Raw genomic sequence first — 27,318 nt, forward strand, 5'->3', positions numbered from 1 at the left:
TGAACAACAAAAAAAGAAGCAGCAGCGAATGGCAGTTGAAAATGTTCTTTTATTATTATATTTGTGTATATATATATATATATATATATATATATATATATATATATATATATATATATATGTCTTATAGATCATGATACTCATTCCCTTGTGGAAGTGAAACATAATACTCATTCTTAACTTGAGCTGAGTAAGATTGACATATTAGGAGTCAATTAGCTGAATTATTACATTTCGCCTTTCACAGATGATCCAGTTGGAAATGTATCTGGAAAAACTCTGCTCCTATTATTTGTTTAAACCTCAAATTACAGGAGCAGCCTTCCTCCATGGTCTTTAGATCTTGCCAGATAACGAAAATCGTTCTTAGGAGTATGAGCCGTACAGATGACTGCATTTTCTGTAAGCCGCAGAGTCTTTGAAAGCGCTCTTGGTCTTAAGGGGCTTAACTCCGGTTCCTGCTGAACTGAGCCAGTGCTAAATACATCAACTGTTATCAGCTCAGTAGGCACAGGAGGTTGAACCCAGTGCTGTACCTCACACTGACCTCTGTCAGTTACGAGGCTCTCTACAAGGCTCCATGTTTTCCTTCTGATTGATCATAAGTCCATATAATGATGAAAATCAGAGCTGGATAGCAGCTGGATGGCAGATTTATTAAGGATATAAAGATTATTGCATCAGAGTCAAGTATTACAAGGTTAGTTCACCCAAAAATGAAAATTCTGTCATTAATTACTCACCCTCATGCAGTTCCAAACCATTAAGACTTTCGTTCATCTTTGGAACACAAATGAAGATCTTTTTGATGAAATCTGAGCATTTTCTGTCCCTCCATAGACAGCTACGCGACTACCATTTTGACGCTTCAAAAAGTTCATAAAGAGATTGTAAAACTAATCAATATGAATTGAGTTGTTTAGTCCAAGGCTTCTATTCACATAAAAACATTGATCAACGAACATAAACAAAAGCTCAACCAAACCTGCGTGACACGTGCGAACAAACCTTTTGCGGAAGCTCAAACGTGTTTCGTAACATGAGAATGAACCTCATTGGTTCTCGCGTGTCAAGGAAACATGCTTGAGCTTCCATTTACCATAACTGATGTGTGAGTTGATGAATATTTACATGTGAATAAAAGCCTAAACTCAATCTGTTCATCATATAAATTGATCGAGTCTCTTTAGAAAATTTGGACTAAACCGCTCGATTCATATGGATTAGTTTTACGATCTCTTTATGAACTTTTTGAAGCGTCAAAGTGGTAGCTGCGTAGCTGTCAACGGAGGGACAGAAATCTCTCAGATTTCATCAAAAATATCTTCATTTGTGTTCTGAAGATGAACGAAAGTCTTGCGGGTTTGAAACGACATGAGGGCGAGTAATTATTGACAGAATTTTCTTTAACACACCAAATCATTTAAAAAAATGTGCCTGGGTATATAAAGCATCAAATATATATCACATTTTTGACTGTTTGTCCATCTGTCCATCCATCATTCGTTTTTGAAACACAAATTTCAAGTTTTAAAGCCCAAAAAAACTAGTGAACAGTGGGGTCCAAAAGTTTGAGATCACTAGTAAGAATGGTTCTATTTTGGGTTTTTTTCCCTTTTTTTTTTTTTTTTAACTCATTGCTACTTTTTTTCTTTTAAAATGATTTTATCGTAGTTGAATTAGGCCATGTAGAAGTAGGCCATAGAATATCAGCCAACTTGTTTATTAGGATTATGAAATTTCTAAATTACAGCTTTTTAGTGTACCTCAGACTTTTGGAGTTTGTGTTTATATATTGTACATGGCATTGCATTGATTGATAGAAACTCAAAGGGACTTTAGGGAAGTTCAGTACTGTCTTTGCTCTATTCCTTTATGTTGAACAGGTGCTCTGGCTTAACGCCAGTTTGACCAGACCACCCTGTCTGACAGGGCGGGTGGGACTGAGGATTACGCTCTGGCTTTTTTTTTCCCTTGGCGGGTCATTTCCCGTAGTTCCTCTGGAACAGGTTTGTGTCCTTTTTCCGGTTTGCTATAGCATGGCCAGCCGTCATGTTTGTCTTCTCACCTCTTGGCTGATATAGAGTGTGGGCCTCAGAGGAGCGGAACTTAGCCACTGTGAACATAGGATATCCAAGATCTGTTCACAGAGTGAGCTAAGTCCTGCACCTCACGAAACTTCATCAGACATAAAAATCCAGATGCTTTTCAAAACGTTGCCTAAATTATCATTGAATTCAATAACAAAAGTCATTGTGCATAAACATTATAAAGCAAAATAGTTTGGCACTTAGTAATGTAATAATGTAAAAGAGATAAATTACTTACTAATCACTTTCAATCACATATGTATTTAGCAGAATATCCCAACATACACAAAGATATATGGGTGTTTCTTCAACTTTGGGCACTTTTGAATTCATGTAGTTTTTTTTCTTCTTGTGAAGAGCACATCCAAACTGTCTTAAACTTTTTTATCATGCCTTCAACAGTTATTTTTCTGCTTTTAAAATGTTATGTATATAGGATATATAAAATACTAGTTAGAAGATTACAAAAAAGTCATATTTTTTTCTATAAAAATATTTAAAATGTAATTTCTATCACTGTGATTTTCACCAAAGAATACAGATACACACAATATATAGTTTGTGATGTTGTGAAAATGACACTGTGCTGGAAAAGTTTTTTGAAAAACAAACAAAAATAACAGCATTCTTCTATGTGGCTTGTGAATGCATCTTATAACTTGTTATTTATAGACATTTTAAAAAGTAGCAAAAGATATTTGATAAAGGCATGATTAATGAGAGTGTGAGAGTGTATTTTAAGAGTTTATTTTATTAAGTAACCATAGACAAAAGTGCCCATAGTTGAAGAAACACCTATAAAAAATGCTGTCAGTATAAATTATATAAATTATTATATTACATAACTGAATAAACCAGAAAACATTGGGTTACATCAATGAAAGTAGCTGTAAGAGTCAGGTAAGGTTAATCACACATCTGTATGTACAGGGCTTAAGACTAAGGATTTTTTGTACTGGCCTGGTTGGACCAGTGGTTCAAATTGATACTTACCCTGCCAAAGGATAAATAAAAAGTTTTTGTTATTGTTGTTTTGACCCATTGTATTCTAATAAATATGAGCCGCCAAAATGTTACATACCAAATTACACAATTCTTAATTGATTAAAATTTTGATACCACAGCAAAAACTACTAGCCTAATTTAAAGTTCAAACATTATTGAAGACAAGTGAGTCTTCAGTAATAAAACAAGAACAACTAAACAAATGACAAGCAACAGCTCAAATAAATACAACAGAACAAAGATACAAACAAAATAAACAGTGCATTAAGTTTTTCAGGTAACTCTAACAGTATTCAGATACAGAAATTGAATAATCAGATGTAAAATAACAATGTAAAAGTTGTTCATTCAAGTCACTTTCGTGACGACGCAGCACTGGCCCGATTCGGCAACTGACAATACCGTCAACCGCCCCAAGCGACTTTCACGCTGGCCCCGGGCCATCGGGAAGTCCTTGTTGTCGAGCCCTGATGTAGATGAAAGACAGGCAAATCTTTCAGCTCTAAGACTTTAAAAAATCTTTCATCTTTCTTTTCATTTTAGATAAATGTTCATATAAAAACACTATATTCTTTACTTAATGAACACATTATCACGTTTTTCCTCACACGTCAAGTTATTTAACAAAGCATTGTGGCGCCATTTTCAGAACCTACCACATTCACTGCCCATTTCAAAGACGGCCTCAGCTGTCAAAGCCACAGCTTTTTATATTAGCATTACGTTGGGCCACATATGTCTGTATGGCACGATAGCCCAGTATCATGTTTCTAGTTTCCCAAAACCACAGTCATAAGACGAGAGCCAGTGTTTATGCAATGAACAAAAAAGTGGTGAACAAAACATATGTGGGGCCTACAGATATGAGCTTTCTCTTTCAGCGTATTTCAGCCCTAAGTTATGGTTCATTCTGAGGGTAGATTATTTATTCCTCGGGGCATGGCGGGAAAAAAGTTTTGGTCCATTCTCTTCAATACGGATTTGACGGCTTCATCAATCAGGGTGTTAGCAGAGTCGACTCACAGAGACTTTCCTGGAGTAAACAGTTCACAGCTGGTTGGAAATCCCTGGCAATGTGATTTTATGATATAATCCCAAATCACTCTGCCAGGAATCCCTCCAGCCGGCCCATTGATGAGATGACCAGGAGAAAGTGAGGAAGAAAACCAGCAGCTAGCGCAATAGCCTGCCAGTAAGCGCTAGAGACACACGCTGCTCCTCACCGCTGTGGTATCGCACGTCTCCTGTTTCACACTCCGCTTACAGGGATAATTTGCCCAGGCTCACGAATACTCTTGAGAATACTCTTGAGATTGTTACCATCTTTAGCAAAGTATGATCCACACATCAAAGAGTTTCCCCTGATAAATAGTGGTCATCATGTGGAATGAGTGTATCATATCAACTGACTGACATAATGAGAAACACAGAAAATTGTCAGGGTCACTGCAGCGGCTAAATAATAGAGTTCATTTTCCGCATGAATCATCAGGGCTGTTGTTTTGTGCGGTGGCTCACGACATGGGGCCATGATTGCGATCGGCCTCTGCTCCTCCTCTCATGTCCATGGAGATGCTATGATTTTTCATCACTGTGACTGCAGCCAGAAACTAATTGCATTAGAGGCCACATTAAAAGCTAGAAGCCAGTTGTCTGAACTAAATGCAAATGGATGTTTTTACAAAGAGCTGTTTTCTCTTGTAGTCCTTAGCTGAAGCCTTTATTACTGGGTTATGGGTTTCTATTATGAGGGTGCGTGTCATATTGGCAACTGCGTGTGAAATTCACTAGGGTGACCTAAAATGAAAGGACGTGTTGCTCTGTCCTTAGACAACTGCCTTTTGATATCTCTTTAAATGAACATGTCTGTGAATCTCTGTTTTATAAGCATGACATTTTCTCATGACGGTAAACTCACCCAAGTCTGTCTATTTGAGATTATCTCCAGACAGGCATTATGGAAAGGATCTGAAAAAAAGGAGAGAGACTTTTGTTCATTTTGAAAGCAATTTGAATGTCCTTCATTATCTCTGAATGATACATGTGTAAATTAGTCTGTGAAAAACGTCTCTTGTGCTACGTGCACAGATCCCCTTCCATGTGGTTTGTGATATGCTATAGTGCCGTTCATCAGATTATTTGCTACATTATATTTACTGTTTGAGTTTAATTATTCAAAAAGCACATTTTTGATACAACTAGTGCATGCCAAAGTGCTGTACAATGGCCAGACATGACAAAAACAAAACTAATAAAAACCAGAATGTAGTTGAATATATCATAGTCATTATACTTGATGGTGTTTCAAGTATCCTATTGAGTGCATTGTAGGATATTTGAAGTACCTTCAGAAGGTACTTTGCCCATCTTGTCTCCCCCTCTTCATTTCAAAAATAAAAATGTAATAAAAAATAGGGATGCACGATATATCGGCCACAATATCGGTATCTGCCGACATATGTTAATTTTTAATGTTATCGTTATCAGCCCAATAAGAAGAGTTGGCCAATATATTAAAGCCGATAAATAATGGATTATTTACTTCAGCTGAGACACTTCAGATGTGCACTGTTCACAATGATGGTTTTGAATTGCTTGAAATATGACTGAAATCACTTCAGAAAGGAAAATACAGTTATGTATACAGTATGAAAAGCGCAAGTCTGTCATATAGGCTACATAAAATTATAATGAGAATATTATAATTGTGTGCATGGGACATGGCTTTTAATGGTGAAAGTTTTGTTTTTGTAATCAGGCTCTCAAAAATTATATAAAAAATTGGATTTAGATTTATCGGCCAATATATCGGTTATCGGTACTGGCCAAAATTTTCATATCGGTGCATCCCTAATAAAAAAGTAACATAAATATGAAATCGCTGAAAGCTTTATAGCTGGCGTCAAATATAAAGTCTATTACAAGTTTGGTTAGACCATTTACACATCAGCGTGTTATTCTAAACACAGCAGGCTAAATTGATTACTCTAGGTATCATGATTTATTAATAAAACATAAATTTTGCCTTATGTATGCATATGTGTGTTTTATTTTCAATAAATATTTTAAAATACATATAAATTGACATATAAAAAACATTTTTACTTTTTACCTTTGTGTTTATCTAGTGTTCGTCTGACAAGTTAACCTTTTTTTTTATTAGGCCTTTTAAATGTATTATACATGATTTAGTCCTTGTTGTGATCCACACTTGACGTCATTAGATGTCTCTACAGATCTTGTAATTGTCTTATTTGTCAATCAAGCGAGATTTATTAGTCAGAATGAGTTAATGTTACCCTACTGATTTAGTAGTTCAATGGCTGCAAGTGGGGAAACTGTTTTCCATTTCCCCTTGACAGCTTAATATGTGTTACGTAGTTCAGTTCCAGAGAGAAAGCTCAGTGAAATCAAGCAATTGTCACATCACTTCTGAAATGACTAAAGCACCTTTCAGAAGTCTCATCAGATCCAGACAATTAAAGACTTGTTCAATTCAAGTTCAACTGTATAGTCTAATCTGACAAAGAGCAAATGAAAGAAGGTGAATAAAACTTTGTGAAGGAATACAAATATTTCAATATATAATAAATGTAGGATTTCAAGCTGTAAAATAGCTAACCTTGAACAAGACAATTTCAATATAAAGGCACTGGAAGTGGGCTTCTTTGATACGATGACTCATAATGTGGTTTCATCAATGGCCATGTGAACAAAAGTCACATTGCAGAGTTCGGAAAAATTATAAATCACAGTCCAAAAAAACATTGTTTTGCTATCTCTTTCCCATCACCCCCCCCAGGACCATGAATTAAGATATCCATTTCAACAATGTTGTTGAAAAAAAACATGCTTTTGGGTTTTAGTGACAGGCTCTCTTGCTGTCATAATGTCTATCATCTACCCGCCTTGAGCTGCTGCGGCATGCCTACGAAATTATGGCAATTGAGACCAGCTCTGGCACCTTGTATTTTCTGCCTGGATCTAGTATTTGACACTCTGTTATGCTCCTGGCAGACAATCACAGGACTTGTGCTGCATGTCTGAAATAATGCCAGCGCCCCTCTCCCCATGATTACACATGATTTTCACAGTCTCAGCTGTTATGGCTAGACGGCCTCAGGGGCAGCCCAGGACACACGTGATTGGTCTGGCTGCTCTGACGCCATTGCCTTGTCCTGGCGGGGAGGAAACACTTATGTGGACAAAGGGAGGCTTTGCATGCTGGGAAGTGGGTGGGCGGGCTTCCCAAGCTGATGCTGCAGATAAAGTTGACTGTGTGCCCAGTGCGTATGGAAAAGGCCCTTTGGCGGGGGCTTGGGGTTTAGAGAGGGGAATCGGGATACAGATCGAGACGGAGACTTATGATGTTGAGTTGAGAAACTGAAGGCAGAGATGCACAACTCGTGATAACAACCTATTGCATGATAATCGATAAGCACACACATAATAAGCTCGCATTCAGCAAGAGATTAAATGTCTCCTGAAGCTTTGGATGTCAAATCTGTTATTGAATTCTTTGGTAAATGTGGCTCTATGTTCAGTCGTTATTAACATATTCTGGAAATAATCAGGGATATCAGTGATTACGCATCCAAAATGAGATTTGCCGGTTTCTGGAGGGTCACCTCCCTTCCAGGATTTTGTTACCACAGAGATTTCACATTGCAATTATTTCAAATGTACTTGAAGTACTTGTTTGTGACTTTCAGCAAACTGAAACTGATTTGTGGTATCATTAACTATAATTTTTAATATGAAACAGAAAAGGTCAAGGTTTTGATTTGCAGTATATAAAACTTTTTCAGTTTTTTTAAAATGAAGTATTTGTGTAATAAAAAATATTATTGAGCATGGTTGATTTTTTTTTAAGTAGCATGATATTATTCCTTTTTTAGTGTAATTTTAAATCTTGAAAATACTTATCCAGTTTATTTCGTAGTCATATTAAATCAAATGGTAATCTTAGAAACTTGGAATAACATGCTCAGAGGAATTTATCACAGTCTGTCATGGATGGTTTACATTTTCCTCCAGAGGGACCACATCAAAAAAAAATTCTAATCACATTGAGGTTGAACCACATTTGCCAAAGTACTTTCAAAGACACTCTTCATTAACTAAATATCTAACAGGCCTTCAGCTGAAGGAGCTGTCTGTGGCATAATAACTTTGACAATTATTTACTACACAGCAGAGATTGTATGCTGCATAACTTCAAAAAACACGCTCTCAGGACACAAGAGGATGAGCTTAATCAGACTCAGACTAAATGAAAACGTGGTTGGTTGCATAAGCCTAATACAGCCCTTAAATAAATGTACAATGTCATATGAAAGGACAGCAGAGCTTCAATAGACCGGCTGAACACTAAAAGAGACAGAGAGATTCTGCTTTCAACCTAATGTGTTCCAGCATATGGCTTTGAAAATATATGGAATATTCTAAAATACGGTGTCCTGTGTTAGGGTCAAAAATGTTTTTTCTTCTTCTTCTTCCAACTTTTCCTCAAAAACAAAGGAACACCGGGATACCAGTTATTAAAATAACAGTAAATAGCTGATTTTTGGCTAATTAACCTGGCTCACTGCACTCGCTGATTAGCGGCACTGAGACAAGTAGCTTCAGCACTGCTTTCCCACGCATAAATGGAGGTAGGGAAAATTTGGGGACTTTATTGGACTTGGAAAAATGCAATAAAATCTCTCTCTCTGAATGCACCCATCTGTTGGACCTTAGAAGACTTCCTGTAAACAAGTCGTAGAGAACAAAACCTCTCACACCAGGTCTTTGCCCATAATTACCCTTTCATCTTTATTTTCCTCTTTTCTTTTTAGCCTGCTGTCTTCTGCTCTTACTCACATTATCACTGCGACACTTAGCAGGGTCCTTGACACTGTGAAGAATTATTAAGATGTCTAATTACATGGATTTATCTTGAATACCGCTATTTTACTTGTCAGATCTTAAAACATAAGCGATTAGTCACTTGATATCTCGGAAGAGGTCTGAAAAGGAGCTTATATATAAAATACAATAAATTATTTTGTGTGTCTCCCAGTCGAGCAATGAAATTATTGTGATTTTTTTTTTTTTTTTTTTTTTTTTTTCCTGTTCCTTATGTTTTGTTTTTTACATTTTTCAACTAATTAACATTGTTACTGTCTTAGGCTGCCATTGTTGAGGAAGTTAGTAATGAATCCTAACTTGATTTGTTCAGATATGGGCCGTTATGATGTAATTTCCCTTCCCCCTCCTCATAATTTGTTTGCGTGCATCATGTGCCATTTCCTTTCCCCTGCTCTACTCTAGTAGCCTTTCAGCTGCCAGGAAGGGGCATTTTCAGACAGTTACCCATTTACTGGTATAGCAACACAACACGGTTTTGTATAACTTGAATTCTTTCAGATTACCCCTGTTGCTTGTAATTTACATTAGTGAATTGTAGCTGTAGGATTACAGGATTTACATCCCAATTCTATTTGACTTTCTGTTAGGTTTAATTATTCTGAAAATGAACAACATGACACAACCATTGAAGTGCATGACTCAAACTATTTTGCTAGGCACACTCAGATCGTTTACAGTCGTTTAAGCCAGTACTCTAAAATAAGGTAGACCTCATTGGATAAAACATAAACATGAATTTGGCTTTACGGGCATACACTGTAAAAAAAATATATTTATATATTTTCATGGTTTTTTAACTTTTTTTCTTTTGTCAAATCAACTTAGATAATTAACATGGTTCAGATAACATAATATTTTGAGTTTCTATCTCTTTCATTGTATTAACTCAAATTTTTAATTTCAGTGAACGCAAAATTTTTATGCAACCAGGTAACTTACTTTAAGTTAAACCAACAATACGTTTTTACAGTGTACTGTAATAATAATTTACAAGCTCACAAAGCTTTAGTGAGCTTGTAAATGTTTTAGATTGGTGTCATGTAAGCAATCATTATTTAAAAAGCTTTTTTTAATCATTATTTAGAAAAAAATCATAGGTATATATTTAAATATATTTATAAAATTAAATATATATTTATAAACGTATATCTATTTAGAAATAGGAAATTAAGTTAATTTTATAGTAAAATATATATTGTAAACACTTAAAAAAGGTATTTGAAATTTAAAAAACAATCTTAAAACAATCTTAAATTCATATCTGTTGGCGTAAACACACATTTAAATGAATAAAATAATGTGCTATATATTTACAATTTTTAAATATATAGAACATTTTAGTCGACAAACACACAGAAATGCTCCAGTTTTGTTTGACACACCAATTTTCTTTTAAGATTAGACAATCTTTCTACTATTTTGTACGTATATGTAAGTAGAGGCAGAGTGCAGCTATAGGCCACACTGTTGTTCTAATCACGTCAGTGATGTCAGGTGGAAAAGATGGCTTACTTCCTCTCTTTCTGCCAGGATCCAATTGAGAAAGATCTCTTAATCATGTCTGTTGAGGGTCCCGGAATTAAATTACATATACATTTCTTCCACTGTCTTTATATTTCTGTAAACACAGTAAACGAAAACCTTTTTGAATTTTTTAATGACTATAAATACATTTTCTTTTTGTATATACTGTTTATTTATTTATTTGTTCACTTTGAAACACTGTTTTTAGATACAGTCTCACTAAAATTTTTTGGTTAAACAGCTGCGTTATGTTGTATAAAACCAACAATTTGTTAGGAGCATCAACAGAATCTGGTGGCTATTAAACCCAATATAAATCCAGTTTCCCAGCGTTGGCAGTCTAAATTGAGGCATATAAATGCATTGCTAAACTATGAAGTGTTTTACTGCATATTAAATTCTGTTTATATTTTCTCTTTAGTGCTTTTTTGATGTCTGTTTACAGTGAGACTTTATGTCGGAACTGTGGTTTTTAGCAATATGTGGGGTTAAATACAGGTTCCAGCATTAAAATCTCATTTCAAGCACGATAAACGCAGGCCCATAAACGTCTCCCGCCACATTATAATGAGCGGCAGTTTCTGATATTTAAACAGCAATTTATGTGGGGGGAAAATGCCATATTTATGCGTATTCTTTTTAAAACTAATGAATTAGCAAGCATGTAAAAGAATAAGCAAGCATGAAAACGTAAATTCAAATTATTTGCCGTGAATAATATTCAAAGTGTTGAACATTTAAAAAAAAAAAATGCTCTTATATTTTCTATTTCTTCTTCCTTTTATTGGATCCCTGTTCTCAAATATATCCTAGAGATTTCAGTCAGCAATTTTCACGTCCTTTAAATCCGACAATGAGTGCCACTGTTTATGATTTTTCAACAATGCAGGACTGCTGTTACAAAATTGGCAAGCTGTAGAACTTGATTATTCTTTCTTTTTTATTGATTTATTTTTATATATCCCAAAGCATTCATGCTGAAACACTCGAACAGGTGAACAATCACAGACACAATACCGTATGCAGACAAAGGGAATATATCTGTCTCAAGGTTCAAGCCTGTGGTGTATAATCCAAAAGTTTGGGTCAAGCAAATCCAGAGGTTTGACAAAATTGAAAGTTACCAAACTGCTGCATCCCAAAATGAAAGAAAAAAAAACTTTTTTTATTTTACTCACAATTAAGTCCAGGTGACTCGCACTCTCTGAGTTGAAATAAACCAAGACTGGCACTGTTGTGGCCTTGGCCGTGGTGATCCTCACAGCCAAGCATGCATGGCACCAGGGCCATACAGAGCGTCCATACATGCGGAGACCGCTCTCCACTGAGCAAAGCTCTGCTCTACACTCCTCCTCTAGTCAGACTCAGGAACTGAAACGGAGGCGTACACATCATTCAGAAGTTTGTCTTTGAAAACCACACCCATCCCAGAGCAGAGAGAGGAGGGGAAAGGCTGCCTTTTCCTTAAATAACACCAGAGAGGGGAGGAAACTTGTGTTTTCAGCCTCAAAACAAGCCTCAAAGGATCAGGCAGGAGGCTGAGTTTGGAAAATAAAAAGGAAACAGAAAGTTATTGATATCTGAGGTCATACAGGAAGTTTATTTTAATGAGAGGAAGACCCTTAAAATGAGGCTGCATTGGGGCCTTATTTGGCTATTTACCTACTCGATCACGAAGGTTTTTCTCTGACTCTATGCATGTTTGAGCTGTTTTAACTGAAAGCAACTTGCACTGACATATCTTAAATTATGTCAGTGCCATTGTTTTGTCTCAAGATGCACACCAATAATGTTTTTTTCTAGGGTACGTTTATAAAAGCTACTTGAATTAAGGCCTAATCCTGGCTTAATCTAAGTTCTGTCTGTGAAACCGGGACTACGTGTCATTCACATGCAGATGTTCTCAAGATATCAATCTCACAGGCTTGACAGCGTTATGATAATCTCTAATTATTCTGTCTTAAATCATGCCCTGTTGTCATCCAAAATGAGAGCTCCGTTTTAAACGCGCATGAGCAATATTCATGTTTAATGACCGACTTGTGTTTACAGCATAACTGTTTGTGTTGCTAAGCAACTGGCTTTTACGTTATCATCTTAATCCAATCATTCTCAATCACAGCCCACTTGCCCTGAAACTAGATACCACATATCCACATCCATCAATACTTGTTGTTCAGCTGTGTAAATGATGGCACAACTAGACCCAGATTTTACATTGGACATCATGTGACGACCCAACATGTTACCAAAATTGAATTTCATTGGTTTTATTCTCTTGGCAGCCAATAATTCATTGTGGGCGGCACAAACCATGGTTTCGTTACAAATGAACCTATGTTTTATGTGTTCTGGGTCATATTTTCTTTTACCTAGCGAGTTTTGTTCATTGTTTGAGGATGAGGACATGTCTGCCTAATTTGCCTAGAGACAGATGAATTTGCACAAAAATACAGTGCTTTGATTGGGTACTCAACAAATCTTAGTGCATCTTTATTTCCTTATTTTGAATTGCCTCGCATTCATTCAGGGAATCATTTGCAAACTCAGTAACTGCTTTGAACAATTCTGACCGAGTCTGAACACTGATTCATGAGTCTTTTAAACTGATACATTAAATCTACGTCGTTCATTGTTGCATAAAGGAAGCACTGGCTCGCATTCTCATCCCCTCACGAGATGTCAAAAGTTGTTGCGATTAAATTTTAAATTATATACACATCACTACCGTCACATTTCTGACCTTTATAATCACTGTCTAGAATCTTCTTAGGGACTTCTCAGGCCAGCTTTCAGAGACGTTACTGCAGGTTATGGCTTTGACTAATCAGAGCACTACTGTGGAAGAGGAAATGACACAATTAACAACCCTGTGAGGACCTGCTTACAAAGGAGAGGTCTAGAAACAAAGTATAAAAGTCTTATTTGGTCTGGCCGGTTGCCCGGACAGCAAGTGAAAACAAAGTTTGCTCACACACTCCCTATCGGGGACTTCAGACAGCCAGACAGCCAGACCTTCATGAACACTTTCACCTGTAACTCCCTGAAAAGGGAAATTGTGCATGTCTGTGTGTGTGTGTAAGTGTATGCATTAGGTTTGTGTGTGTATGAGTCATGCTGTATGACAGACTCCACCCTGCGTAGGAGGGCAATTGAGCCTGTCACTTACTCTGTCCTGGGAAGAACTGCCCAGACAACAGCTCTCTTTGTTCAAATGTCAGTTAAACTCGGGTAATGATGAGATCTTTCCAGCTGTCCAATCCCAAAGCTATTTCGCTTGCTTTATACAAATTGACCAATGCCATAAAAGTATAGCACACTCAGAAATTTAAATGTGTATCCCGTATGTTTGCTTTTTCTTTTTTTTTTTCTCCTTCTTATTTTTTTAATTAGAATGATTTGTTAAAGTTCTAGAATTTCTTAGAGTGAAACTGCCGTCACTTCAATTCTTACCTGCATGTAGCTTCTCCATTTTAGTGCAGTTATAGCTTCCCTTTAGTCACGCAACCTTAAATTGCACTTGTAATAAATGTAAGTGTTCTGGTTTGTGAATGTGTGTTTATGTGTGTTGCCTAATTTAGAAGAATCTGGCTGCTAATTCAAAGGCTCAGTCTGGAGTAAAAGGGAATTCAGGACATGGAAAGTTTCTGGGATCACAATCCTGCCTGATTGGGTCTGCGAGCGAGGCAGCGTTTAGCAGAGCACTACTTCGCTAACCAAATGTAAACAAATGCGTGACATTGACCATGTTAATTCCTTTGTACAAAAGGTCAGATGTTCTTGCTTCCATTGAAGAACAAAAAGCTTTTTGGACCATTCTCTAATCAATAACAGGAACATGAGGTTTTGCACAAATATTATGTAAGATAATCTAAAAAAAAAGTACAAAAGCTGTCACTGGGAGGGTACTCTTTAAAAAAAAAAATTCTAATATGTACCATTTAGGTACTAATATGTACACTTTTGGTTTATGTACCTTTAAGGTACAAATATGCACACTGTAAAAAAAAAAAAAAAAAAATCCCCGTAAAATTTATGCTAAAAAAACGGCAGCTGTGGTTGCCAGAACTTTAACGTAAAAAATATGGTAGCAACGTTTTAGGTTTTATGGGACAGCACTTAGTTTACTATCCATTTTACAGTTCAAACACGTATAATTTAAAGGTTTATATTGTAATAATTACAGTTCATAACTGTTTATTTTACAGACTGTAAAAAAATTACGGTAAAAAAAACATATTTCATGAACTGATATAATGTTAATTTACCAACCTTTTCAAGTACTAATATCTGCTTTGTAACTTTGTAATACACTGACAAGAAACTTTCTGTAAACCAAATACCTGTTTTTCACTGTAGCATTTTTACAGTGTTTTACCGTTAAAATCACAATTTTTTTACAGATACAAAGGTGTACCTTTTGAAAGGGTACCCGCCCCAGTGACAGCTTTTGTACCTTTACATTTAATACATTTTAATTAAATTAGACAATATATTTTTATATTATAATGTATCATTATTTATTTAATATTATTTTTTAAATTATTTATTAAATTATTTTGATTTGAAAAAAATTGATTAAAATTAATGTCATTTTTAGTCTTGTTCACAAAATTAGCCCTGTTCTTCTCGCAGAAACATTTCTGAAGATCTGTTGACTGCATGCATCATAATCGATCCTGTTCTCAATTTGAAATTAATCTGACGGAAATAATATTCTGATACTTGCTTTGAAGTCTCTAAACGCTAGGCAACTTTAGGCCTGAGCTGCAGCCGAGGAAAATTAGGCCCATGTGGTCATGTGTGCCACTTAATAAGGGACATTGGGTTTTGCTCTGAAGTAATCTGCCAGCTGGCTGAGTAGCCAGAATCAGATATTTAGTTTGCCTGCTGCTCGGTCCAAATAAAGCACGTCTTCGTCTTGTCGCCTGCATCGCCATCCAACTGCGGCGAGGTTGTTTACACCGATTAAGAATCATTCATGTTGAAATCTGCTCACTGCTTTAGCCAATGTGGCTCTTGGGTTTTTTTCCTGTTAGGGTTCACACCAATTTGAAACGTATAATTCATGCAGCATGCATATAATAAACGAACTATTTATGCATTACCTTTTATCAATCAATGATTGACATTTCACCTCACTGATGTATTACAGTTGGGTGTGGGAACAAGGGGGTTTTGTTTTGAAGGGAACTGTAAAGTCGGAATGGCGTCTGGAAACACTTATCCAGGGGCCTGACTGATTATGCCGGGTAAATACTGCATGTGCACTCTGTAGTTTTATTTAGCAGACTGCACTGCAATTTACTAATCACTCCGGCCTAGAAGCAGGTGATTATGCCACATCTCATTCAAACCCGCCATTCATACACTCTGAACGTTGTTTTGCAAACTTTGTCTTATTTAACTGGGTGGAATCCTCAAACATATGCATATTTCAGAAGCTTTATGCTTACTTTTGAAGTGCCGATTTTGTTGCTTTATTTTGTACAGCCATCATTTTATTTCTATTGAAGAGTGATTCATTCTTCTTAATAGTCAGTTAGACTTAGTATCTGAGTAAACGCTAACAATTTCCTAAAGCTTGCTTATCACCACACCTGTATTAGTGAGTAAAATACCCACTTTATAGAATGGTTTTTCCCTCTTACATACAAAACTAGCACCTAGGGGCATCCATTAAGGGATTTTTTTCCTTTATTTAACAAGATCTGACTGTACGACCTCATATAATAGGCATGTACATTGCTATCTGTGGCAAGTTCTGACAGTCTGTCAATGAAATGTAGGTTCAGATGGATTGGGACACACCCAACTTAAGTCTATTTATCTGCTCGGTGGCCTGTGTTTCTTTCATTCAGTTGGAGAAGAAAAACTTCAGAAATGTGCAAACAGTACATGTCATGCTGCTAACGAAAAAGTCAAATGAACTCCAGCAAAGGTCAGCAGATAAAGCAGGTCTAGTTGATAAAATGCGTGGATTGTAATTTAATATGTGCGCCACAGTAGTGCATCAAAGACAACCTCCAGGGGAAGTGACTTAGAGAGCAAAAAAGGTCTGTGCTAATGTATGTTAGCGTCTTTGCACATCATCTGACGCTAGCTGCATCTTTGTTTGTGGCTTATTGATTTTGAATATACTTATATTATACGTGCTACTGCTGACACTGATTTGGTTCTTTGACCTAATGAGTTTTAAGCACCTTGCACAAGTGCCTCTGCTCAACATTGACACCCAGAAAAGTATGCTTCATAATTAAGACCATAAGACTTGAAGAATGAGGCACTCTGGCATTTTGTCGTTTACACATAGTTGTGGTTGATTGGGAAAGCAGCAGACAGAGTTTTCCGCTTTTCTCAGCACCCTTATCACTAGCCGGGTTTCCATTACAGATTTGCGCAAAACTTTTGCGATATTTTTTAAATGTCGATTAAAAAACTATTGTGAAATCGCGCTGTTTCCATTAACTGATATTATGCAACTAAAATGTAATTTTTTCCTCTTGCGATAAGTCATTCCAAAAATCATGGCAACGAATGTTAGTAGGTTTAAAGGGGTGGTTGATTATAATTTCACTTTTTTAACTTTAGTTAGTGTGTAATGTTGCTGTTTGAGGATAAACAACATCTGCAAAGTTACAACACTCAAAGTTTAATGCAAAGGGAGATATTTTCTTTTACAGAAATCACTTTTTAAGGACTACAACAAACGGCTGGTAGGGACTACAACGAGCTTCTTCCTGGGTTGGTGACATCACGAACCCCAAAATTTACATAAACCCCAGGAACACGCAACAGAGGGGGTGAGGCCATGTTGGGCTGCTTTAGAGAAGAGGAAGAGTTGTTGTAGTAGAGTGTTGTTACCATGCCGTCATTTTACGCTGGACTGCTTCACAAACGAGGGTCAATTCAATGCAGGATTTGCACAAAAGATTACCATGACGGCACATGCTAGTCGATGAGTTGAATCAACTCCACAGCAACTACATAAACTTATCCACTAACCATTCAGAAACATCCAGATGCATTCTCCAGCTTTGTTGCTGTTGAGCAACTGAAGTGCGAGATGTTAAAGCTCCGCCCTCTTTTGGAAAGTGAGCCGGGAGCAGCAGCTCATTTGCATTTAAAGGGACACACACAAAAATGGCGTGTTTTTGCTCACACCCAAATGGGGCAAATTTGACAAGCAATAATAAATGATCTGTGGGGTATTTTGAGCTGAAACTTAACAGACACATTCTGGGGACACCAGAGACTTATATTACATCTTGTGAAAAGGGGCATAATAGGTCCTCTTTAAGTATATCGCAGTCACTGCACGAACCATTATTTTTAAACGAAGGAGACGTAGGCGTGTTATCCAAGCATTAATGGCAAGGAAAGCCCCTTATACTTGGGAGTGGCCATGTATGATGTGTTTCTGGGTGTTTCTCCCTCCTATCTGCTTTGAGGTCTTGATAAATTGTGGCATTTCTTTGTTGTTTAGAATCCAGTATTCCCGTAATTCTTTTATCTTTTATGAGTTTAATAAAGAACTCTCATCTTCTGTCCAAACATACTGCACCATCTTTAAAGAATGATAGACTTTTATGTACGCCAGGTGACCTGTAAATGCGAAAATATTGTTTCCATTGCAGTTTTGTGAAATATCCCTTTTTTGAATTGCCTGAAAACCACCTCATGTGAGCGTAAAAACTTTTTGTGATACATGGGAGTTTTTGCAGTTTCCAATGGCCATATTTTCAATTCGCAATTTCGATTTGCGCAATTTGAAGGGTAATGGAAACGCAGCTACTGTGTGATCTCACTTAAACATTGCAGAGTTAATTTGTTTTGAGGTGTATGTATACTTTGTGAGTGTGTGTGTGAATAAGGATAAGATGTCTGAGACTGATAATCAGCCCAATTTTGCGGCCAGACCTGTTCATTCTGATATGGCTTAAATCATATTTCGGTGTTCCATAATCAGTTTAGGCCAGATCTCCGATGAACTTGATCCCCTGGTTCTAATTTCAGGGAGAAAGACAGAGGAAATTAGAGTACACTTCATTTGTAATAACACAGCAATCTCGTGAACACTCCAGAGTCCGAATTATCTTAATCTTGATTCACCCCCACAACACCCACATGTTCTACTGATAATGTCACAAGAAAAATAAGGCATGTGCATGCATGATAAATATTCTTGTTAAATGTCAATTTACAAATTAAATTATTTACATTTTTAAACATATTTGTTAATATAATATATTAATATATAAGGATGGATGTTTATCAGGCAGTGTTCTATTATGAGCATGTTCAAGTACATAAACATACATTAATTGTGTTATTTTTTTATATATGAAATCTATAATCATAATTAATACGGTGTATTTGTACTGCAGCTATATTGAATTGCTTTCTTTCCAAATGTACTTTTACATTAAGTAACAATTAATTTATATAAAATTAAATCAAAAGTACTTGGTCAATTTATAATATATGTATTGTTTTTTTTAAGATTTTATGATGTTTTTCCTTTAATTTGACACAGACCATGACAATATAAATTTAAATGTAATATAAAAATCTGTAATCATTACAAAGATAAATACTGTCATTTGTCACTGGATATGAAAATTGATCTTGCTGTCTTTGAGAAATATTTGATTAAATTTTTATTAAAATTTATAGGCAAATAAAGGTTCTGAACAGTGGAGGACATGCTTAAATGCAATAACAAAAGCATCTCTGTTAGCTTTGTCCTGATTCACTGCAGATGTTCAGCTCTGGAGAATGTTTAATTTTGCCTACACTGATGTTGTTACAAGTTTTGCTGGAGAGCCATGCTGTTCTATTCAGTTCTAACAAGCAGTACACTCTTTTACTGTGTTTTACTAGTGAGGACATGTCACATAGCTGTAGTATTAGAGAGCCTCTTGATGAAATATGCCTTTAATCTTAATACAAGAACACCTTGTGTTCTCAGCAGCACTGCAGTGCTTTTACAATATGACACTTTTTTCTTCTTTTGTCGCATGGTGACATGTTTTTCATGATCTGCTTTCAAGGTTCTTTGTTTCTCTGTCACATGCCAGAATTCAAAACATAAAAAGAGCAGTGTGAAAATACAGTGGGATTCTAAAGTATTTCATTTGTGAAATGTTTCTTTTTTGCATTTTTTTCTAATTGAAAATGTATTATTATCAGCATTTAAGTGAAAATGGAATTAAAAAATTAATATGAATTTCAGAATATCTTACTATTTTGTGATTTCTTTCTTTTGACTTAGGGACGGCAGACCTCAAGTTTGTGCAAAACCTGATGATCATGTTATCCAGAATGATTTGAGATAAACCAAAGAGCATCTTGTGTTTCAGTGGAAGAAAATCTGACATTTTATACAAAGGAGTTCATGGTGAGTGTCACAAATTTGACCAATAAACAGTGCAGAATATTTTTTCATGCCATTTCTATTGTTTTTAAATCCTAAAACCCTGGTTATTTCCAGGTTTAAATTAGATTTTGAAGATTTGTGGACTTTTGAACCCCACTGGTTGTTGCAGTGAGTAGTTTGGCATGTGAAAAACAATGCTGATAGGCTCTCAAAACACAACAAGAAAATGGATTGCTTTTCTTGTTCTCACGGTTTTTTTTTTTTTCAGCAACTTTAAAAGGAGATGATTTGAATATTCATTTCAGCAACGAACGTTTTGTTTGTTTGTTTTTAATAAGTTCAATCAGGTTTTTCAGGTCTCTTTAAGCTAATCAAGTTATCTTAGGTTGATACTACGAAATTCACTACAAATGAATTTGTCTGGGTCAGACCCTGATCGGGGAACAGTCAACATGAGTGCCATCAAACCATGTGTTTCTGGCAATCTCGTTGCATCTGGATCCAATTTCCGCCTTTCGTTCTGTCGCAGAGCGAAGAAGGGAAGCTTATGCCATGAGTCACTGCCCTGAGGCACTTTGTTCGGTGGCTAGCAGTGTACACGGGAACTAGTTGTAAAGCCAGCCATTGTAATGTCCTCTGTTCTGAACACAAGCCCAAGAACTGGCCTGAGGTTGTGGGGCCGTGTATCTTTCCCACACTTGTACCACTATTAAACTCCTCAGTCTGGCTTGGGTGAGACAGACAGCTGGAGTACTGTTAACAGACCTCTCTCTCTCTCTCTCTCGTGAGCTGATAATCACCAGATGGTCGATAGTGACTGTAGGATCCACTCTTGTCTTTACCTCATATGACCTCAGAGGTGCTCTAATATATTTTAAGGAGCACTGAGAACTCTTTTCAGATGCCACTTACATAGAATGGAAAGCATTTTTTGAGCTGCCTGCCTTTAAGGAAGGTCAAAGAAAAATGATTGCGATTACTAAATATAGCTCATAATTTCTTAATGGAATAGTTCTTCTTTTAGGTTCCAAAGAAGAAAGAAATTCATACAGGTTTAGAACAGCTAACTATCCATTTAGCCTGTAAATCGCACTGTAAAATGTTTAACCTATTGTGAAAACATATAAATGAAATGGTTTTAAACAAAGATATTATTTAATATTACTAAATCTGAATAAGGTCACAGAAATTAATTTACTTTATGACTTTTTTTCATTACAAATATACAAAAGGAGACAGGAGAAGAGCATTTTAATAAATGTTATACTTACCATAAAGATGTTTCATGCTTATGCAAATATGCAGAATCTTTCTTTGATAATTACTTTTTACAATTATCGTGCATTAAAACCATTTGTCTATAATGCTGATGGCGAAATTCCCCATTCCACACCTATTCACGTCTAAATTTGGTCAATCCTGTTAAGTCCTTCCGCAGATCATTTGCTTCAAACTGAAAATTCTGTCAACATTTACCCTCCCTCATGTTGAGTGAAACTTTTCCCATGGAACACAAAAGGAGTCAACATGTTCATCTTTTCCATAATGAAAATGCATTGTGATCAATGGTCAGCCAAAAGTTCAGTGCCATTTTTTTATTGTTATTTAATTTTCAGGATTGAAGATTATAAACTACTAATTTAAAAAAAGGTCATGTCTTATCCAATCCAATCTTTACCCAAATTAGCCTATAATAGTTAGAAATATTACAAACAATTACATAAATTGTGTTGCATTATTTACTTCATTTGTTTGAGACTACATGAACAGCATTTGCTGGTCATTGATGTGTAAAAAATTTAGATCTATACATATTGGAAATGGTGTGAGCGCAATTTTTAATCTAACGTTCTCCATCCACATCGCTTACTTAATATAGTACCGTAAATTAAGATATGACTATTTCTTAAATTCCTGTTGTGGCTTTAAGATTTAAGACATTAGTGAATGCTCCTTTGAAATGATGTGTATTGTGAAAGCGCTGTGCAAAATGACTTGACTTGACTTGCTACAGTGCTCAGCGTAAATGAGTACACCCCCTTTGAAAAGTAACATTTACTCATTTACGCTGAGCACTGTATATCCCAGGGGGAAAAAATGACAATTTTGCTAAAAAGCCAAAAATTGTACACTGTAAAACCTGATAAATTCAGAATACTCAATTTTTGTAGACACCGATTACCTCAAAAATTAAGTAAAGCAACTCATTTATTTGAAGTAAACAATTATAAATAACAACTTAAAAAAGGTTAATTGACAACGTGACGTGGATGACGTCACATTATGTTGCTCAGTAAACTTAAAAAATAATAATTTAGGTAGAATGTTTTACTCAAGAATGTTGAGTTACACAAAAATAAAACTAAACTCCTCGTTCAGAAAATGTAATTGTTTTAAGTTGCAGACTTTAACAGATTTTAATTGCAGTGTACTCAATCTTTATAAGTTAGTAGTACTGTTCGGGTTTACAGTGTATTAAAATATGTAATGGCAATACGTAGTAATATAATGTGGTAACATTTTTTTAAATGTGCTTTTTTTTATGTTATTAAATTAGTGTGACTTCATCAGCTCAGTTTAGGCAGTGCATGAGGTCTGATGTGTGTGGGCGATCCAAGTGTAAATCATACTCTTTTTTTTTTATTGCATAACTAAATAATTTTAAGTTAATGCATTAATTTGAACAAACCTTATTTTTCGTGAACTATCCCTGTTAGGTAACAATTGCACATGTTCACTTTTTATAGTGCAGTATTCATGATAAATAACTCCCTTTCTCCCCATTTTACATTATAGTCTTCACTTTTGAAACTAAGTATTTTTTACATTTATACAATCAAGTAATCAGAATTTCACTAACATTTAATGAAAGCTCGATCCTATGCTCTTGCTGCTATGTTTCAGTTGTGTTTGTGTTCTCTCTCTCACACCCCAGTAGCGATGTGCTGAGAGACTATATGTAGCTGTAAGACCTAAGTGTGAAACCAGCTCCATTTTCATTGCCTGTCTGTTTTCCTCTCTTTCTTTTGTAATAATGGCTGCCTAACTGGTGTTGAAAACTTCTGGTGTGTTCAGAGTAACAGCGTGTTCAGGCCTTAGCCTGGCTCTCCGTACCTCTGTCCACAGCTCTGGAAATGACCTCATTAGTTTTCACATCCTATGCATTGTGAGTGATGGAGAGGGTAGTGATTGAGACTATGGATTTAGCTCACATGGTGGGTGATGTGGTTCCTCCGTTTCCTGTCTGGATGTTTAGTGATGTGGGATTTTGATAGTTGCTAATAACAATGAGTCATTTCAAAACAAACTTAAAGACTGTCATTCAATAAAAATCTGCCATGACCTCTGTGGCACAAAGTAAATTAGGCCTCGTAGGCAGTGTTTTGACATTTAGCACGATTGCGCATCGGATGACCCGACTTCGAGTCCTGGCTCGTATATGTCCCCCCGCCCCATCCCCCACCCCCATCCCCACCCCCCATCCCCACACACTTTGCTTCCTCTCCTCTTCTCTCTCAAACTGCATCAGAATAAAGGCAAAATCACCAAAAAAAATAGAGTAAATTTATGTAAGATTATATAATATTTATTACATTTTATGGTTTTGCTAATATTAACAGTTCCACACAATGATATCTTTTATCTCTGTAAAAATTCAAAAACATTTTTTCATCAAGTGAATGAGGTCTGTTGCTGTCAAGCTTCAAAAAGGCACAAAAGGACCACAAAAGCGGATTATACATGACCAGTTTAGGTCTGTTTTAAGCTAACATGGCTAAAATATACAGTAGCACACAAGTCGTATGGACTTGTATTATGTATTATTTTACTTTAATGGTGCTTTAGTGTCCACCTTTGAAGCTCCTATTCACATTCACTTTCATTATATTGATATATTTCATATATTCTTTAAAAATTCACATTTTGTGTTCCACAAAAGAAGGAAAGCCATGACATACAGGCTTTGGAACGACATAAAAGTGAGTAAATACTGACATTTCTGGGTGAAGTGATCCATTTAGCAAGGGGAAAAAAACAACATTAAAAAGACAAGTTCAGTCAGACCACCATGCACATTTGACAACGGTGCACGGTTTATTATTTCAGTATTTCTGATTCCCTCCTCCCTTCACCTCATTTGGGTTAATGTCCTCCTCTCATTTCCATATGAGTCATTTTGTGGTTTGGAAACAGGTCAGTATCTGACTGAAGCTCCCACTAGAGATTGTAAATAGAGTTAGGGTAGAGAGAAGCGGTCTATGGGTGGGCAGAGGGGAGTGCACACAGTAGCCTTGATGCATCTGCATTTAGGGTTGAACTCAGGGGTGGTTTCTGCATGTGATGATAGATACCAAAAGACAAGGGAGCCCGTTTCAGGTGAATGATAGCCTCGTTTGCCCTTTTGCCGAGAGCTGAATTTATCAAGCTTGAGTTTTTCAGCTTCTAGCTAGCTTTTGTTGTGCTAGAACATGATCATTAATCTTCGATCTTCTAAGAAAACAATTCTAAGAAAAAAGGTTCACTGCATAAGCTATTAGTTTTTTTTTTTTTTTTTTACAAACCATTAAATGCTGGTTTCTTTTAGAGTTTAAAGTGTAATATAAATATAATATAAATAATAAAATATATAAATATAAAATACATATAAAACAATAATTACAAATTATATGAGTATAATAATAAATAAATATGCACTAACTAAAGCAAAATATCTAAACATTTCTGGCTCCCGTTTTTTTTTTTTGTTTGTTTGTTTGTTTGTTTGTTTGCGTTTTCAAAAGTGCCACATTGTTTTTTTTACTTATTACCCTCAGGCTTAGTGGTACACGGTGGTCTAATAAGCGGCTTTATCTGGGATAGATCACTGTCATCATTACGATGCAATCCTGGCAACCACCGAACTCAGACGGCTCATTCATTTACTCTTAATTGGGGATCCAAGGTAGATGCCAGCTGTGGAGATGAAGAGCACTGTGTTTCTTTTTTTTTTTCTTTCTTTTTTTGCTATGCATCAATAAACACTCCCTGATATAATATTGCGAGCTAACAGAAACCAGAATGTGATGCTGCTTTCTGTGTCAGTAATCATTACTTTAAGTTCGATAGAGCCTCTACAGATTCTCCTTCCAATTGCGTTCTTTTTTTGCACAGAAACACACAGCATGATGACATTTTTTTGTGATGATGGAAATCATATATGCCATACTGAATCACAGCTTTAGGGATAATGTCTGAGGTTTTCAATCTGCACTTTGTTTTTATTTTATTATTAATTTTTATTTAATATTTTGTGTAAAATAAACCATTTATAAAATAGTTATAAATTATTTATACTTTTTTATTTTATTGTTTTTTATTTGTATTTATTATATTTTATTTATAATATATATATATATATATATTAGGGCTGTCAGTCGATTAAAATATTTGATCGCAATTAATCACATGATTGTCATGAGTTCAATCGTGATTAATCACAATTTAATCGCACATTTTAATCTGTAATCTTTACATTATTTCCATAACAGAACATCGAAAGCTCAACCAAACAGCTGATCATAGCTGTACAGGGCGAGTTTTTATTTCTCATATCCATAAATATAGTAGTAGAGCTAATGCAAGGGCTAGAAATCAATTGGGGTTATCCTTTGCCTTTTTTTTTTTTTTTTAAATTTTTATTTATTCATTTTATTAAATGTTTGAAAGAACAATAACAATTGTCGTCATTGTGGGGTTATCCTTTGCTGAAACTTCCTTGTCGTCGTGCAGAGCGTAGCTCATGAGCGTAGACGCCATGACAGATGCCACGGGAGCGCAAGTGCTTTGGAAAGAAGGAGAAAGCGGCTGTGCTTTCCACACGTTTTTAGACATGACATGTGAACGGCCCCTATCTTTAGAGAAGCGGCACGGTGAGCCGCTTCTGAAATGTGCCGCGGCGCGGCTGGTGTAAACACAAGCATTGACTAGAGTGGCCGCGATTGACTCCGATGGCCGCGTCGGAGCCGTATGCGCCGCAGACACGTGCAGTGTAAATAAGGGGTTAACCTGCTGAAACTTTCTCGACGTTGTGGAGCGCACGGTTTTGGAAAGAAGGAGAAAGCGGCGCGGCTGTGCTTTCCACGCGTTTTTAGACGCGACGTGAACTATGGCTGCATCTCCATTTCTCCAACTACAGGCGAGGCCACGGGTCAAACAGAAAATGCCCGCTGCGTTAATTGCGCATTAATAAAATTAGTGCCGTTAATTTTGACAGCCCTAATATATATGTATATATATATATATATATATATGTATATGTGTATATATATGTATATATATACAGTGGGTACGGAAAGTATTCAGACCCCCTTAAATTTTTTACTCTTTGTTATATTGCAGCCATTTGCTAAAATCATTTAAGTTCATTTTTTTTTCCTCATTAATGTACACACAGCACCATATATTGACAGAAAAACATTGTTGACATTTTTGCAGATTTATTAAAAAAGAAAAACTGAAATATCACATGGTCCTAAGTATTCAGACCCTTTGCTGTGGCACTCATATATTTAACTCAGGTGCTGTCCATTTCTTCTGATCATCCTTGAGATGGTTCTACACCTTCATTTGAGTCCAGCTGTGTTTGATTATACTGATTGGACTTGATTAGGAAAGCCACACACCTGTCTATATAAGACCTTACAGCTCACAGTGCATGTCAGAGCAAATGAGAATCATGAGGTCAAAGGAACTGCCTGAAGAGCTCAGAGACAGAATTGTGGCAAGGCACAGATCTGGCCAAGGTTACAAAAAAATTTCTGCTGCACTTAAGGTTCCTAAGAGCACAGTGGCCTCCATAATCCTTAAATGGAAGACATTTGGGACGACCAGAACCCTTCCTAGAGCTGGCCGTCCGGCCAAGCTGAGCTATCGGGGGAGAAGAGCCTTGGTGAGAGAGGTAAAGAAGAACCCAAAGATCACTGTGGCTGAGCTCCAGAGATGCAGTCGGGAGATGGGAGAAAGTTATAGAAAGTCAACCATCACTGCAGCCCTCCACCAGTCGGGGCTTAATGGCAGAGTGGCCCGACGGAAGCCTCTCCTCAGTGCAAGACACATGAAAGCCCGCATGCAGTTTGCTAAAGATGGTGAGAAATAAGATTCTCTGGTCTGATGAGACCAAGATAGAACTTTTTGGCCTTAATTCTAAGCGGTATGTGTGGAGAAAACCAGGCACTGCTCATCACCTGTCCAATACAGTCCCAACAGTGAAGCATGGTGGTGGCAGCATCATGCTGTGGGGGTGTTTTTCAGCTGCAGGGACAGGACGACTGGTTGCAATCGAGGGCAAGATGAATGCGGCCAAGTACAGGGATATCCTGGACGAAAACCTTCTCCAGAGTGCTCAGGACCTCAGACTGGGCCGAAGGTTTA

The 27,318-nt window shown here is 36.4% G+C and overlaps 1 long non-coding RNA gene across 5 annotated transcripts in view; it reads left to right on the top strand.

Annotated features, from left to right (window-relative positions):
* Positions 1 to 27,318, top strand: part of LOC127525665 (uncharacterized) — a 94,102-nt gene that overhangs the window by 13,183 nt on the left and 53,601 nt on the right. For all 5 annotated transcript variants that reach the window (XR_007933401.1, XR_007933399.1, XR_007933397.1 and 2 more), the window contains exon 4: positions 19,804 to 19,929. This is a non-coding gene — a long non-coding RNA (uncharacterized LOC127525665). The remainder of the gene's footprint in view (positions 1 to 19,803; positions 19,930 to 27,318) is intronic.

This window comes from Ctenopharyngodon idella, chromosome 2 (assembly GCF_019924925.1).
Source record: "Ctenopharyngodon idella isolate HZGC_01 chromosome 2, HZGC01, whole genome shotgun sequence".
Lineage (NCBI taxonomy): Eukaryota > Metazoa > Chordata > Actinopteri > Cypriniformes > Xenocyprididae > Ctenopharyngodon > Ctenopharyngodon idella.